The sequence below is a fragment of the Tupaia chinensis genome, unplaced genomic scaffold (assembly GCF_000334495.1).
Source record: "Tupaia chinensis unplaced genomic scaffold, TupChi_1.0 Scaffold000140_1, whole genome shotgun sequence".
Lineage (NCBI taxonomy): Eukaryota > Metazoa > Chordata > Mammalia > Scandentia > Tupaiidae > Tupaia > Tupaia belangeri.
This window is the reverse complement of record NW_006159610.1, coordinates 1,941,039-1,950,904: the sequence shown is the minus strand read 5'-3', so window position 1 is coordinate 1,950,904 and position 9,866 is coordinate 1,941,039.

Here is a 9,866-nt window from a genome sequence, read left to right as displayed (position 1 = left end):
AATTTTCAGTTATCTTGTTTAAATGATATATTTTCTCCCAAGTTCAACTGCCCACTGGACTGCTCTTTTGGGGGACTGAACAATTATTTCAACATCAATGTAGGGGCAAAGGGAAAATCTCTCTTTCTCCTTTCTAAAAGTTTGAGAATTTGAGTCTGTAAACGAACTGACAATAGACAGAGCAACAAGAGAAAAAGCGTACAAATTTATTATGCATATATGTACAGCAGCCATGAGACTCAAAGAAGGGCCAGATGACTGAAGTTTTAATACTATACGGAAAAGAAGAGAAGCTTGGAGCTCCTGGAATGAGGTGGCAACAGGTTAAGAGAGGGCAAGAGGTGGAAAGGCATGACTTGCAAAGCCTGTCTCGTTATGTAGATGCAGATGGTCTCAGGTAACCACCAAGCTACCCTCAGAAAGAATAGATGGAACTGTGGTAAAAGTATCTCTGTAAGACCTTTTACTTATTTGGTTAGACAGCAGCCCAGACCAGGTCTTGATGCCATGATCCACCTGAAGCTTCAGCCAGCCCTAGCTCATGGGCATGCATGTGCCCAGCATACTCAGGAAGGTCTCTGGACTTGAACTGGGAACCTCACCATGTGGGATAGCCTCACGGTAGCATGTTTTATTGCTACACCACCATCCGATCCCTCTGTGAACTTTGCGAAGTCCTCTTGTACATACAAAGGGCCCCTCTTCAGACTCTTGGTTCTGGTAGAACTCAACTATTAAGTGGTCTCAATATGCCAGTGCACATTCTTAATCTGATAAGCTATGCTCTTCCCCCGAGGTTCTCTTCTACCATGTCTCAAAGAACAGTCCTACAGATTCATATTAGTTTTCTAGGGTAATTGTAACAAAGTAACATAAACTGGTGACTTAAAATTAATTACTTCATTGATCTGGAAGTCAGAAGTCAGAAACGAAGGTATAGGTTTGGTCATGCTCTCTGAAGTCACTGGAGAAGAATCTGTTCCAGGACTCTCTCCAATTTCTGGCGGTTCCTTGGCTTGTGGCAGCAGAACTTCCATCTTCATAGGGCATCTTTGCGTGTGTATCAAATTTCAACTTTTTATGAGGACACCACTCTTACAGATTAGGAATCTCTCCTTTTCCTGTATGGCCTCATCGTAACCAATTACACCTGCAATGACTCTCTATCTCCAGATAAGGTCACATTCTGAGGTTCTGGAGGTTAGAACTTTATAATATAAATTTTAGGAGTCCTGGCCAGTGATGTGATGGTTGAAATGGCTGGAATCCACATGGCCAACCCTATAGTTCGAGTCCCAGATGCAGCGGCTTGAGAAATACCACGCACGTACACGTGTGCCCAAAATACTGAGAGGAGGAAGATACGGAGAGAAGGGCCTGTGGCTTGATCATCTGCCAAGGGAGTGCTTCCTCACTTCCCTTTTTCCCCCCCTTTTTGTCCTAGCACAAAAATAATAATAAAAAAAAATTTGGGGCAGGTGTGTGTGTATGTGTGTGTGTGTGTGTGTGTGCAGATGCAGTTCAATCCATAGCACCACTTTATTTATTTATTTATTTTTTTAGAGAGAGATTTTTGCTATAGAGCACACGTGCCCCCTGGAAAGACAGAGAGAGACAGAGACAGAAAGTGAGAAATCACCCCCCCCCTCCACTACCACCCCTGGGTGGATGGCCATGCCACAATCCCTTCTCCTTCATTCTTCTCTTGGCATTTTGGGCACACATGCACACATGCCCGCACATTGCACTATTTTTAAAGCCAAGCCCAAATGTCTGCTCCTTCTGAAAATACTCCTGACCTTTTTCCATCTTCCTGCCCCTAGCTTGACATAATGTCTATTCCTTCTTACACACCTCTGGTTGGGATCACCTCCATAACTTTTCTGTGTTTTATGACACAAAACATTGGCTTTGCATCTGCTTCAGGTATTTAAGATAGTTCTCACTACTTTCTGAAGGGCATGTCACCCTGTCTGCAGGGTCTCATTCTCGCATCCATTTCTCTTCTCCCTTGGAGGATAGAGGACAAAGATAATTAATGCGAGAGCTCCCCTTGGCAGTGGGGACTTGTCGTGTGGGGTGGGGATGCACCCCAGTGTCTATTCCCTGCCACAACAGTTGCCCCCAGACCAGACCTGGAGTTGCAATGATTGCTCAGAGAACTTCTCTACCTCCAACTCTAGAGGCAGCACCTCCAGTGGCTATTGCTGAAGAACTGAGATTGTTCAGAGCCTTCCCTCCCCCCGCCAGCAACTTCCCCATCCAGAGCAGCTAATCTTCTGTTTAAGATGCAGATCTTGATTTCTTTTCACAGCCTGCTCAGCCACATTTCGTGGTTTTGATTAGGAGATAGCACCCTGTGTGCAAAAATTGAGTCGGGTCACACCATTTAATAAAGCTATCATGACTGATGTGAGCACACACACAGAAGGGAACAGGAGCCGCACAGCTGTACTCTTTGTGGCATGAAACCATGCAGCTTGCACTTGGGTAGAGACCTTTTTGATGTCACAGGGTGAGGGATTAAGTCATAATTATGTAGATCTAAATTACCTTCCAGCAAACCCACTGGCGGTTGTTCATTAACATCGCAGCAGGCTTTAATTCCAGCGTTAAGACTGATCACCCTTCAGCTGCCCGACATCCAGCCCGCAGAATACATTTGGAATTAAGCAGGGACCTTGGCTGAAAAGAACATCAGGTCTGTGTCTCTACTTTGGTCTCAGTTTTACGTTGATTAATATGCGTGAGTTCTCTTTTCATGACAGTGCCTGGGACTCAAGCGTGCCAGGGCCCACACATCTGACTTTACTTCCCAGTGCTCATAGCACTACAGTCTAAGACTCTGTAGTTATTAGGGACCTTGGGTATCACAGGTCATCTGAATCTTGATAAGAAAGCAATGTAGGGACCAGCAGGTGGCATGGTAGTAAAGGCACTGGACTCCCATATGGGCGACCCTGGGCGACCCTAGTTAGAGTCCTGGACCTGGTGGCTTGTTTTCTCATTTTCTCTCTCTCAATCTCTGGTGAACCCATGCACTCTATGGTAAATTTTAAAAATAATGGTAAATAAAATTAAATAATTAAATAAATAATTTAAAAAATAAATAAAATAAAAAAGACAATGCAAACCAGGAACCAGCAGGTGGCATAATATTTACATTGCTGGACTCCCACATAGTCAGGACCTAGCGGCTTAAAACTCATGCTGATCACCTGTGTGTGCGTGCCCAAGATCCTGACAGGAGAATAGAGGAGAAGGTATTGCAGTGTAGCCATCCCCCCTGGAGGGTGATTTCTCACTTTCTGGCTCTCTGTCTCTAAGACTTTGGTGAGCGCACACGCCCTATAGCAAAAAATCTCTCTCTAAAGATAGAAGGCAAGGCAACTCTAAGGCAGATTTGTTTTCATGACCAAGGTGACTAATTGATGCCATCAAGGACATTTTCTTTCTTTCTTTCTTTCTTTTTTTTTTTTTTTTTTTTTTTTTGGGGTTTTTTGTAGAGGGCACATAAGCTAGCTTGCCAGAAAGATGGAGAGAGACAGAAAGACAGAAAGCAAGAAATAACCCCCAGAGGGGATGGCCACACCACAGGCCCTTCTCCTCCATTCTCCTCTCGGGATCTTGGGCACGCACGCACATGTGCCTGGCATGAGTTTAACCCACCAGGTCCGGGACTAGAACCTCAGTCAACTATACGAGAATTCAGCCATATAGCCATTATACCAACTGCTGGTCCCAATCATGGACATTTTCCAGGTCCCAAATGACTCCTGATACTCTGAGATACTCTATCTTAGTATCTTTCCCTGGGCAGTCTGAAATAATCAGGAGGAGGAGTTAGAGATAAACGAGATCATCTGGGACCTGAGTGGTTCCATCTTATCCTGGGCTATAGGGGTAAAAGCCTGGTCATGGGACCAGCAGTTAGCGTAATGGCTATGTCCCTGGACTCCCACGTAGTCGACTGCGGTTCAAGTCCCAGACTCGGTGGCTTAAACTCACGCTGGGCGCGTGTGCATGTGTGCACATGATCCCGAGAGGAGAATGGAGAAGGGATTGCAGCATGGCCATCCCCCCTGGGGGGTGATTTCTCGCTTTCTGTCTCTATGTCTCTCTCTGTCTGTCTGGCAAACACACGTGCCCTGTAGCAAAAACCTCTAAAAAAAAAAACCCTGGTCAATGCTCAGGCATTTTTAGTATTCATGGGTCAGTTTTTGTCCTGGGTCAGTCCGATGCTTGTCTCATCAAGGATAGTCTGAGACAAAACCAGACCTTCCATCTTCTGAACCAAAGAGACTGCTTCCCAACTTAGGCAGGATGAATTAGCCTTGCTTCCAGGGACTGCAAGGAAGGCCCTGTAGACAATAGACAGTGAGATCTATTTTCTCCTTTTAGAAGTGAACTAGACTTGCTCACTTTTTGAGATCTCTGCTGCCATGGAATTTTTTTTAAACCTGTAACAAGAAATATTCCTCAGCTTACTTTAAATCAGGTAACGTTCAGTCTCTTACAAAAGCTCAGAAGAGATGACAATGAGCTGGGGAGGATAGTGTGGGACATAGATCTCTAACCAGTATTAGTTTTAGGACTTTATAGAAGAACATTTTAGGTAGGGGCCAGCAGGTGGTGTGGTGGTTAAGGTGTTGGACACTCACATGGTTGACCATGGTTTGAATCCTAGATCTGATGGCTTGCTTTCTCACTTTCTTGCTCTCGTGAGTAAATGCAATTTTTTTCCTTTTTTTTTGGAGAGGTTTTTTTTTGCTATAGGGTGCGTGCGCTCACTAGAAAGACAGACAGAGAGACAGAAAGCGAGAAATCACCCCCCAGGGGGGATGGCCATGCCACAATCCCTTCTCCTCCATTCTCCTCTCAGGATCTTCGGCACGCACGCACACACACCTGGAGTGAGTTTAAGCCACCGGGTACGGGACTAGAACCGTGGTCGACTACGTGGTAGTCTAGTGACATAGCCATTATGCTAACTGCTGGTCCCCCTAGTAAATGCAAATTTTCAAAGTGATAATAATAAATAAAATTAAATAGATGATTCTTTAAAACCAAAACAAAATAGAAAAACCAACATATTAGTGGGTCCCAATACAGACCTACTATATTAGCTTCTCCATTGATTGGGACTTGAATTTTTCTCCTTCTTTGAGCTTCCGTGAAGCTTGTTTGTTTTTAATTTGCCAGAGTATATGCATTCTTAGCAGAGATAGGGAGAAAATATCCACCAATGGTCATGTCACAATCTCTTTTCCATGGCTCCATCCTTTTCTGGATTTTGGAAACACACAGAACCTGGTGTGTTTTTCAAGCCAATAGATCTAGGACTTGAACTGAGTGGTTAGAGGTTTTGAACTGAGTGATCAGCCATCTAGAATCTCGCTTCCTTAACCACTAAACCAAGGTTTAATTTTAACTGTTGCAACTTGATGTGGTTTCTAACCTCTAGTTTTTTGTTTGTTTGTTTTTAATCTTAACTTCTTTGTGTACATATCTCATAATTCTAGATTACTTCAAATTCTTTCTGGAAAACAAATGTTGTTTGTGATTGTCAAAGTAAATTTGAAAACAGAGGTTATCCATTAGGATGCTCTACCCACAGGAGAAGAAAACTGTACCTATCGTTTGTGATAAATGGCATTCTGTCTTTCATTAAAATCTTTTTTTTTTTTTTTTGGAGAGGTTTTTGCTATAGGGCGCATGCGCTCACCAGAGACAGAGAAAGACAGAGAGACAGAAAGCGAGAAATCACCCTCCGGGGGGATGGCCACGCCACAATCCCTTCTCCTCCATTCTCCTCTTCGGATCATGGGCACACATGCACATGCGCCCAGCGTGAGTTTTTAAGCCACCAGGTCCGAAGCTCGAACCGTGGTCGACTACATGGGAGTCTAGCAACATAGCCATTATGCTAACTGCTGGTCCCTCATTAAAATCTTTTGACAAGCCACATGTTACTTTAAAATGTGACCTAATTCCATTGTAAGCTGATTTTACTATGTAAAGTTCTTTTTATATTAAAGTTAATTGTGTGGTAATATGTTTCCATTTATCTTAATTCTTTCCTCTGATTTTTTAAAAGGATTTTTCTTATTAGCATGTATTAGTTAATATTGCTGCATAACAAATTATTCCTTTAACCTTAGCACAGACTGCATGAAACACATAGCTTCTGAGCATCAGAATTCAAGAACAGATTGCCTGAGTGGTTTTAGCACAGAGTCTTTCATGAGGCTGTGATTAAGATTCAGCTGGTGGGGCTTGAAAGCTGAAGAATTTACTTCCAAGATGACCCCCTCACATGGTTGTTGGAAGCCGTCTCAATATTGCTTTTTGGCAGAAGGCCTCAGTTCCTTGTCCTATGGGCCTTTCCAGAAACCTGCTTAAGGGTCTTCATGACATGGCAGCTGACTTCTACCATGGGAGTGACCCAAGGGAAAACAAGGAGAAGCCTCAATGCTTTCTTTGACCTACTGTGGCCACGCGCGATCGCTTTCGCCATTTCCTACCTAGTGAAATCAAGTCACTAACTACAACCCATCTCTAAAGGAAGAATGATATCCATTTGCATTACCACTGTTTGCTCATCTTTGTATCTACTGGGCCTGGCTTAGGGTATAGAACAAAGTAGGTGTACAATAAATAGTTTTCGAATGAATAGACTCTGGAATCTGCAAAATCTATTTCTCTAGTCCACAGCCCTCTCCTCCCTCTCTATATCTTTTCCTAGGTGTCCCACAGATACTTTATCGGTATGATAAATTTATCACACTCACACCCCTTCACCCCCAGCCCTGTCTCCCCACCCCAAGCCCCTTCAGGATGTAAGGTGCTCACTGTCTCACTGAATGGCATAGCACGTACTCAGTTACCCTGGCTAGAAACCTGGAAACCTTTCTTTTCTCTTTTACCATTCCTCTTGCTGTCACCTTCAAAAAACCCTGTCCCCACAGTATATATTTTAGTTGAGGGATACAATAAACTAATCAACAATGAAATTGTATAGGATGTTAGATGATGGAAAAAGCTATGGAGAAAAAATAGGCAGAAAAGAGGATAAACTATAGGGACGAGGCTGCATTTTTAAAAGGTGGTCAAGGAAGGATTCACTTGGCAAAATTCAAGTAGAGACCATGCTTCTAAATACCTCTTAAATATGTCCACTTCTCTTCATCTGCTCTGCCAACAGCCTAGCTCAAGCCACCAACCACCATCTTTGTCCTGGAGTATTGGCTAGTCTTCTGCCATTCACCTTCCACTTTAATACCCATCTTCCTCCCAAGATAATAGTTCTATAGTCAAAACCCATGAATAACCTCTTGCTTGGGGCTACTGTGTGGTGTGGTGGTTCCCAGATCTGGCGACTTACTTTCTCATTGTCTTTCTCTGTCTCTGGTAAGCACACGGCACTATAGAAAATTTTAAAAATAAATAAATTAAATGAAATGAATAATTCTTTTAAAAAAAATCTCTTGCTTAAAACACCTTGGTAGTTACCCCCAAATTCCCTCGCATAACAAATAAGAACTCATCAATATTTCCTCCAAGCCCCTAGTGCCCACCTGTAGTCATAATATGACTTTTATTTCCTTCAATAAGCATGTACTAAACTCTAAACAACCTTCTTAAGCTCCTTTCTTCTTATTCTATTAAGAAAATAATGAGATTTTGTTGTTCTCTTTTATTTGGATTTGAGATGCATTTCAGAGAACCTGGCTCTCTTAAAAGAAACATTCATTCTGAAAGGGTAGGTTTTGTGACAGGATGAAACTTTCTAATCAGTAAGATAAGAGCTAATCATGCAGATGAGGGACTTGACAGCTTAACTAAGTCAGGGGCTGCAACTCTACATTATTAATAAGCTATGGGCTGGTGGCCTGGTCCTGGCTATTAATAGCTTCAACTGGAGGGACTCCGAATCTTGGTATGACTAGAGTACAAAGCTCTGCACCCTCGGAGAGGAAGTCCACTTACACCAGCAGTAGAGGTTGGGGTTTGGGGGGAGAAGAGTTGCACCGGAGCCTCCATGTACTAGTTCATGGGTTCTCTGGGTCAGACTTCCAGACAGTGGATTTCTGGGAAGCTCAGTGGGTCAGAGCAGCACCAAGCCACTGGGACAGAGCACAGCCAGCTGTGTTCCCAGCAGACCCAGTTAGTGTCCTTGTGCTCAGAGGCAGGCTGGGACTACACCTTGAGTCTTGCCTTGCTAATCTGAGCTGTAGTTCCCAAGGTCATGTGGATAGTTCAGAGCAAACCCAGGCACACCACTAAGAAGCTGACAACTAGTAGCTGCCTTGTGGTGGAGGATTAGAGGAATTTATGCGGCATTTGAAGGATACGGTATTAATGAGGGACAGGCTCTCTAAACTGGCAGCTCTCTGAGAAATGCTGCTCTTAAAGATCAAATCCAGGAACACCTTCCTAGAACCTGCTCTCCCAAGGTGCTGTGGCAAAATTTTTAAGGAGTTTCATCTAAATCAGAACAGACCCAGAGGGTTCATTAATTAAGCATAAGAGGGATTAGAAATGAGTGGTAAGATGTGTTCAACATATGTGGTAGGCTGGTGAGTCTTTACCTTTTTGAATGAATTTAAAGATAAGTAAATTCGGGACCAGCAGATGGCTTAGTGGTTAAGGAGCTGGACTTCCACATGGCCAACTGTGGTGCCAGTCTTGGACCTGAAGGCTTAAGACTTGTGCCAGGTATGTGTGCAGGTGTGCCCAAAATCCCAAGAGGAGAATGGAGGAGAAGGAATTACAGCATGGCCATCTCCCCTGGGGGATGACTTCTCCCTTTCTCTGTCTCTCTGATGAATGCACTTGACCTATAGCAGAAGTCTCTATAAAAATAAGTAAACTCTGTCTCTAACAGCTATGGAACTGCACGCCAGGTCCCTGATCCCCCATAATTAACAGAGAACTCTGTCTCTAGCTCTCAGTAGAATAGATGGGTCTGATCCCGCTGACAGAACATCATTGGGCTTTCAGTGGAGTAAACTTTCCACTAAAGTGCTGGTCAGAGGGTAGGGACAGAGAGTGTGGACTTCAGGCTTCCAGAGCACGCTGAAAGATGACTCTGTGGACTTCTTACTTTGTAGCACCCTACCTTCTAGCAAGTCATGAGGAAAAGGCAGAGGGCTCCCACCACTTCTTATGGTAGAAGTCTACTGATGTTTAGCAAAGGAAGGGACATCAAATCCCCTTAGATCAATGGAGGGGGTGGGATGTGGGGTGAAATACTTACTCCTACTTCCTTTCCAAACTGAGTAGGGTCTGGGACAGTGCGTGGCCACCTCCGGAGTCTACCTGGGCAGTACTTGCCCTGTAACTAACTGCATCCAGAAAACATGAAAATGAAAATTCAAGAAACTGATGACAGTTCACGAATCTATAAAACATAAGACTTTCTAGAAGCTCTCTGAAATTACTTTAGTGTTTGCTATAATTATAGGTGAGTGAATTGCAGCTTTTTCAAGGCCTGATACTTTGTGCTTTATTGGTCTCTTAAAGCCAATGGAGCAAATATCATTTCAGCATTATGTATCTTCATTTTAAAATTGCAACCTCAGATGTTGTTCAAAATCATCATCATTTACTTCCATTAGGACACCAGAGAAATGCAAGAAACTCTGAGGAGTCAGGGAGGAGGGTAGAAAACAGAAAACAGATTTTTCTCCTAATCTTTTTTATGTTTTGGTGAATATGCTTGGATTTTCAGAGGATAAAAACTCTTTTTTGTTTGTTTATTTGTTTTTGAGAGATAGATCTTTGCTATAGGGCACATGTGCTTGTTGGACACACACACACACACACACACACACACACACACACACAGAAAGAGAAAAAACACC